Raw genomic sequence first — 7822 nt, 5'->3', positions numbered from 1 at the left:
AAAATCTTTTTGACTGTTATTTTGGTCTTATTTTATTAAATTTTATACTTTTTTTTTAAATAAATCTTATACTTTTTAATGTGTCTAATTGAATTTTTCTTTAGTTTATTATGGCTAAAACTTCTTTTTTAAATTTGTACCTTGTAAAATATTTTTCATATAATCTTTATTCTATCATAAGTGAGTCTCAAAAGAAATTTAAATAAATAACCTTTATAAATATATTTAGCAAATGCATCCCTAATTTTGCATTTTTTTAAGCAACCATCTCAATTATTATTTTCTCTTAAAAATATTTTATCTAATGACCCTTAATTGAAGTAATAACACCTTTTTAATTTCTTTTAAATACCACAATTTCACTAATATACATCCAACGACATCAATTGTTCACTTACTTCACTTGTTTGACACTGAATATTACATGGTCGTTTCTGTCAAACATCTCCTCCACTGCCTATACTTTTTGGTATTAATTTAATCATGGTTTATTACACTCCTGCCCCTCAACCAAATAAAATACAGGCTTCCACCTCCCACCCTCATGCCTCAGTCTCCAGCTGCCATCCTCATGAACACGTGTTGGATTCTTCTTAGCCCCCAAAATTTAAAGACTATATATATATTTATTTATTTATTTTAAGGTAAGTGGTACGGAACTTGTGATCTTATTTATATATATTTTGAGAGTAAGATAACGTTTGTTTTGGGCCGCTTAGAATCATAAACTATTGTTTTTAATTTATAATATTTTATTGTAAGTAGCACTAGACTGAAGACCTTATTTATGTATATATTTTTTAGAATAAGATTCTCTCAAACAATATGACCGCACACCGCGTGCACACAATTTAAAAAAATAATAATAAATACACGGATTGTATTTCAATATTTTATATGAGTATGTATAGTTTCAGTCACTTCATATTTTAAATTTTAAACCAAATCTTCTATTGAGATGTTTGATGCTTTTAGATTTATATAGATTCAGAATTATATTTTATTATTTTAATTTTTAAATTTTAAATTTTTTAATAGAATAAAATATTATAACGAATTAAGAATTATAATTTTAGGATTCGTTTGGTTCGTTGATTTAAATTTTTAATTCGAATTAAGATGTGATTTTATGTGAGAATTTTTTACTGTAATAAAAAATTTAAATATAACTCTTTTTAAAATTTTTTTATTATAATAAAATTTAAATTCTAAATTTAAATAAATAAAATAAATGACATTTTAAATTATCTGTACTCTCACAAACGAGCTCGTAACTAGCGTCTTTTGGGAGGCATCACACAGTAAATGAAAGTGAAACACGACCCACGTTTTTGTTGGGTATTGTGGTCAACCGACAACATCGTTGTGCTCCTGATTTTTTTATTTTTATTTTTATTTATTTTTATTTTAGTTTTACTCGTAATTAGTTGCTTAGTGATCTTCTGGCCTGAGATTAGTTTGTCCGACTGTGATCACTGTAATTATTTATTTTTAGTTGTTTACGCATGCACGTGAATAAGATATATTTAATTAAGTGCAATGTTGAAAGAGTCCAAAGTGGTACGATAAAACCATATTATATTAAAATGCAATATTATACTAAACTATCTTCAATATTATACTAAACTATCTTCGATACAAATATTAATATTAATTATATATTTAATATTAAAAATATAAAATATTTCTGTCAAACATCTCCTCCACTGCCTATACTTTTTGGTATTAATTTAATCATGGTTTATTACACTCCTGCCCCTCAACCAAATAAAATACAGGCTTCCACCTCCCACCCTCATGCCTCAGTCTCCAGCTGCCATCCTCATGAACACGTGTTGGATTCTTCTTAGCCCCCAAAATTTAAAGACTATATATATATTTATTTATTTATTTTAAGGTAAGTGGTACGGAACTTGTGATCTTATTTATATATATTTTGAGAGTAAGATAACGTTTGTTTTGGGCCGCTTAGAATCATAAACTATTGTTTTTAATTTATAATATTTTATTGTAAGTAGCACTAGACTGAAGACCTTATTTATGTATATATTTTTTAGAATAAGATTCTCTCAAACAATATGACCGCACACCGCGTGCACACAATTTAAAAAAATAATAATAAATACACGGATTGTATTTCAATATTTTATATGAGTATGTATAGTTTCAGTCACTTCATATTTTAAATTTTAAACCAAATCTTCTATTGAGATGTTTGATGCTTTTAGATTTATATAGATTCAGAATTATATTTTATTATTTTAATTTTTAAATTTTAAATTTTTTAATAGAATAAAATATTATAACGAATTAAGAATTATAATTTTAGGATTCGTTTGGTTCGTTGATTTAAATTTTTAATTCGAATTAAGATGTGATTTTATGTGAGAATTTTTTACTGTAATAAAAAATTTAAATATAACTCTTTTTAAAATTTTTTTATTATAATAAAATTTAAATTCTAAATTTAAATAAATAAAATAAATGACATTTTAAATTATCTGTACTCTCACAAACGAGCTCGTAACTAGCGTCTTTTGGGAGGCATCACACAGTAAATGAAAGTGAAACACGACCCACGTTTTTGTTGGGTATTGTGGTCAACCGACAACATCGTTGTGCTCCTGATTTTTTTATTTTTATTTTTATTTATTTTTATTTTAGTTTTACTCGTAATTAGTTGCTTAGTGATCTTCTGGCCTGAGATTAGTTTGTCCGACTGTGATCACTGTAATTATTTATTTTTAGTTGTTTACGCATGCACGTGAATAAGATATATTTAATTAAGTGCAATGTTGAAAGAGTCCAAAGTGGTACGATAAAACCATATTATATTAAAATGCAATATTATACTAAACTATCTTCAATATTATACTAAACTATCTTCGATACAAATATTAATATTAATTATATATTTAATATTAAAAATATAAAATAATATATTATTTTTATTTTTATTTTAATATATAATATTATTTAAAATATTAAATCTCTTTTTTTCTCGTAATCATTAAGTCTTAAAGTTGTAAAAGTGAACTTATTCGTAAAATAATTGGTGAATGTTAAAATGTATGATTACGTGAAAAAAATAATTTCAACTAATAATAATTAAATATTAAAATTTTAATATATTTAGTAAAAAATTTATCAGAAAGCATAATATTTTAAAAAAATTTAACACAATAATTAATATTATATTAAAAAATACTTTTATACTAAAATATTAAATTTAAAATTAATACAATAATTATAATATTGTATTGAATGTGCTCTTGTTATTAATATTAAGGCATGCCATCTTTTCATACATAAAAATTGAATATTAAAATTAAAATGAGAGAAGAAATATCTACATATATAAAATTCGCAAACCAATAAAGCTTATGGGACTTACACGTAGAGAGCGCGTTTCATTCCGTGCATTTTTTTTTATAACTTTTCTTACTTTTTTCGTTGGTTCTAAATTATTTTTTTATTTACATACTTGGCCTTCATCTATTGTTTTTCTCATTTTTTGGCCTTTTTTCACATATATTTTTAAATCCAATCCGTTAACTTATTTTTCTCCTCTCTAATTTCTCAGTTAAAATAGTTTTTACAAATATGTTCTACTTAAGTAGTTTTTTTATATAATCCTCTATACATTTTAGGTACATGTGTTTGACTATTTTTTTTTTTTACTCTTCTGAAATATTTTTCCTCTAGTATCTCTTAAGCAAATATTTTTCTCCTCTTTATATGTACACCCTAATTAGTCTTTTATGTGATTTGTTTTTAAGTATGTGTTATATTCTTTTTTTTTTTAAAAAAACTATTAAAATAATGATGCTTATATAAGCACATATTTTTTTTTTCTTTTTCATATATACACATTCTTTTTCTTTTTCATAATTTTTTCTTTTTCACATTCATTTTTTTTTTGGTTTTGTGTTGTTAGACTTTTTTCAATGCCTGCGTGCATTGGCTTTTTTTGGTAGATGTTTGATTCACGGATCCAGAACCATTCTCAGTTTACGTGTGTTTTTTTTAAAAGAAAACACTATAACGAGTCACGAATCATAATTCGAACCATGACACGAATCCTCACACCAAACACCCTCATTTTTCTCTTAGCGCATGCGTGCGCCTTGTCTTATGTCCTTTTCTGTTGAATTCTTTGTTTTTTATTACTTATTTTAATGATATTTGTGTACGTTCTAGTAAAATATGGTTTTCTAAGAAGGTGGCAACTTAATTATGGCTCTTAGTAAACTGATGCTAGCTCTTCTTCTCTCGCTTTATTAAAAAAAAAAACGCAAAATAGCAGTGCCAAATATGTTATATTTACCGAAATTTATTGGATGTTTTCTTCTTTAATTATTTAAAATATAAAATTTTTACGTTGTCAAATCACGTGAGTCAACATGTTTGACAGACATTAAAAGGACTTAAAATCGTTTGTTCCTTAATAGCTACTGAGAAACTTTCTCATATTCTGTTAATTTTTTACTGGCATTAGTTTCTACTGTCGCTCTAAATCCTTTCAACGTATGATAGCAGTTAAGAAACAAGCAATTTTAAGTCCTTTTAACGTCAGTCAAACGTGCTGACTGACGTGATTTGACAAACGTTTATTGCAGTTTAAGTAGTAGTTACGCCTTCCTCCTGTCAACAATACTATGGAATATCGACCATTCTTCGCGAAATAAAGGTCAACGATGTACGAAGGGAGAATATAATTACGTAGCTATCATTATCATAGGCAGCACATTTATTATATAAGCTCAATCACAAGTTGAGGCACTTTGTTACAACACTTATGAGACACATCATGCATAATGTGTAGCTAATAAAAACTAACTTGCTTATCAGTTCTCATCATTTAAGCGAACTAGAATCGTACTCCTAATTATTTATTTTATCTAAAGCCACTACTTTTGTCCTCATCCACTAGAATACATGCGCTTAGAAGCGAGCAACTTCCGAGAAATACGTTTGATCATACCAAGAATCTAAATTATTTCCATAGCTCACACCCAACATATCACAATACCTCTTATAGTACCCAATACCTCTCATATTAGCAATAGTATTGGTAATAAGGCCATTTTGATATCCAGAATTTTTTATTATGTTACCAATCACATGACCATAGCTTGGGAGTACTTGACCAACTTTAGAATTAGCATTAAAGTATAAAACTATTGTTGGCACACCTCTTAAAAGCTTAAGCTTTTGGGATGAATTAGTAAATTAACATGGTATCAGAGCGGAAGATCCTGAGTTCAAATTCCCGTAATTACACTCTTTATCCCCATTTAAAATTATCATGTGTTGGGTCTTTAATATTTCGGGCTTAAATATTCACGTGTTGGGCTTTCCAATTAAATTACCTACATGATTGTCCATTGTCCAGCCCACACGTGAGGGGGAGTGTTAAAGTATAAAACTATTGTTGGCCCACCTCCTAAAAGCTTAAGCTTTTGGGATGGATTGGTAAACTAACATATCATGGCAAGAAGGTTTATTGTCATGTTGAGTCATCCAAAACCATATGGCGGTCTTAAATGATACAACTGGGTCTGTAGCCACCAAGTTGGAATTGTTTATCAAATCTAGTCCAGTGCTTCACCGGAAAGTCCGTAATTGTAATTGCTGCAAAGATAGAACCCCCTAGCTAGAAACATTTTTAATGTAACTAAAATATTTAAACATGTATAGTAACATTGGTTTTTATCCATCCAAGAACTTATTCCACGTGAAATGTGTCGATCCACAATTTCACAAAATTTTAAGTGATATGTTGAAATTCTAATCGTGATAATATAATTGGAAATTCTAATTTTAATAAAAAGAGATAATATGCAAGATTCCAACTGAATTTTCAGCAGTAAATATGACACAACTAAATAAATATGTGTAGAAATAAAGTGTTGTACTACTTATGAATAGTAATTATTGTTATAATAATTAAAGGTCAATTTTGGAATAAGACACTTATTGAGTGAGTTGCACGGCTCCTCGACTATTATATTGTTTGCCAGAAGAACATGGGCAATGAGCAGATGTACAATAATCATTGTCATTGCCATTGGTGGTCTCATTGATATGCCAATATCCCCATGCATATGGATCTTGTGAATCAAACCGTTGACCGACACAAAACATGCAAACATTAGGTTAAAGTGATAACAAAATTCTTAAAGAAATAACAAATTAATAATCTAGCGAAATAATATCAATAATACTGGAAGTATTGATGATAATTGTTGTTCATCAACCGGCTCAAGATTACCATGTCAAACTGTTAATTAGGGTGGTCTTAGATAAGATTAGAGTCTCTAATTTTGTATGAATCGAGCCGCTCATTTGAGCTTATTTAGCACTAATATCAAAATAAAAATTGAACCTTTTAAAGATTTAAATTTTTATCTTAAAAGAGTAATTTGTTAAGTGAGAATTTATCCTCATATGTTATTAATTTCAACTAAATAATATGGGTTCGATTATAGTTCACCCTTTACAATCATTTGTCAATTAATAATTAAGGATGTAGTCCAATAATGATATTGTAATGATTGCATATCTTCAACCATTGAATTTTGATTATTTAAGGACAAATTAATTTACCTGTGGTTGCTAAAGAGATTTGAGCAAAGAAAGCAGCAAGCTCCCTCTTACGGGTTATAATATCACCAGTAGTACCAAAATGAGGGAAAGATGTAGTAGCAATGATGAAAGCATCATAACTGTAAAATCCCCGACTTCGACAATCTTTCATGTGCTTAAACATTTCATCGATAACGGATTTACTAATGATCTTGCTAATAGCATTATTGCCATTTGAAATTAGAGCAGAAAGGAGAGAATTCCAACATTGGTATTGGCAGCTTGACCCTCTACAATAAGCAGTTGTAGTGCCACACCAATTATGGATACTACAACACCTTCCTGGATCACATGGAGGGTTTCCGAGGGCTCTTCCACATCGGTCATTCTAGGCCAATTGGTGGAGGTGGACTTGGAGGAGGAGGAGGTGGGCTTGGTGGAGGTGGTGAACTCCAACATTGGCTTTGGCAACCTTGATCAACTTCACAATAGATGGCTGTGGTACCACAAAAACCCCAATGGCTACAACACAAGTTGCCATGGCATAAGGCACCTTCTGCATCCCTTCCATATTGTGGCTCATTTGCAGAGACAATTTCTAGCAAAAAAACAAAAGAGAAGATGATTAAAAGAGTTCTAAACTTCATTCTTCCCTCCTTCTATGAGAAATTTTTTGAGGCTGTTAGTGTGTTTAATGCAAGTTCTTTCATGGTATTTATAGACTAGCTAGTGGCTTGGTTGTGTATATACGCCAATCGTATTCATCCTACTACATCTATGCATTCTTTTAACTCTACATTATGCTTCTTCACACTACTTTTTTTATAACCCACCGTAACAATATAGTATTTAACACAATATAGTATTTAACGACTTGTTTGGAAAGTATATTTGAACCATAATTTGGGTTTTATTATAGTATTTTTTATGTCACAAAGGATTTGAATTCAAAAATTTTCTTTCATAAAGTTCCCACTAGTGAATCATAATCAATATATGCTCCAAATGGGACCTAAAATTCTTTCTTTGAATTCCTCTAGTGGTGATTGAAATTGGGTGGAAAATTATTGTGGAACTATATTCAGATAATGAGGTTTTTTTTTTTTTTTATTGTAGAGGTACATATTGATAATGTAAGTTTCTAATACAAATATGAAGGTTAAGAAATAGAATCTATTAGAAACTCATTTTTTATGGTATTACCGTGAATTTTTTTTTAAGACTTACCGTGAAA

General features: G+C 28.7%; 1 pseudogene; it reads right to left on the bottom strand.

Moving 5' to 3' along the window:
• Window positions 1-4944: 4944 nt before the first annotated feature.
• Window positions 4945-7235, bottom strand: LOC112091109 (annotated as a pseudogene).
• Between the last annotated feature and the right edge of the window lie 587 nt (window positions 7236-7822).

Source organism: Morus notabilis, unplaced genomic scaffold (genome assembly GCF_000414095.1).
Source record: "Morus notabilis unplaced genomic scaffold, ASM41409v2 Scaffold306, whole genome shotgun sequence".
Lineage (NCBI taxonomy): Eukaryota > Viridiplantae > Streptophyta > Magnoliopsida > Rosales > Moraceae > Morus > Morus notabilis.
The sequence above is the reverse complement of the archived record's forward strand: the minus strand, read 5'-3'. Positions and strand labels throughout refer to the sequence as shown.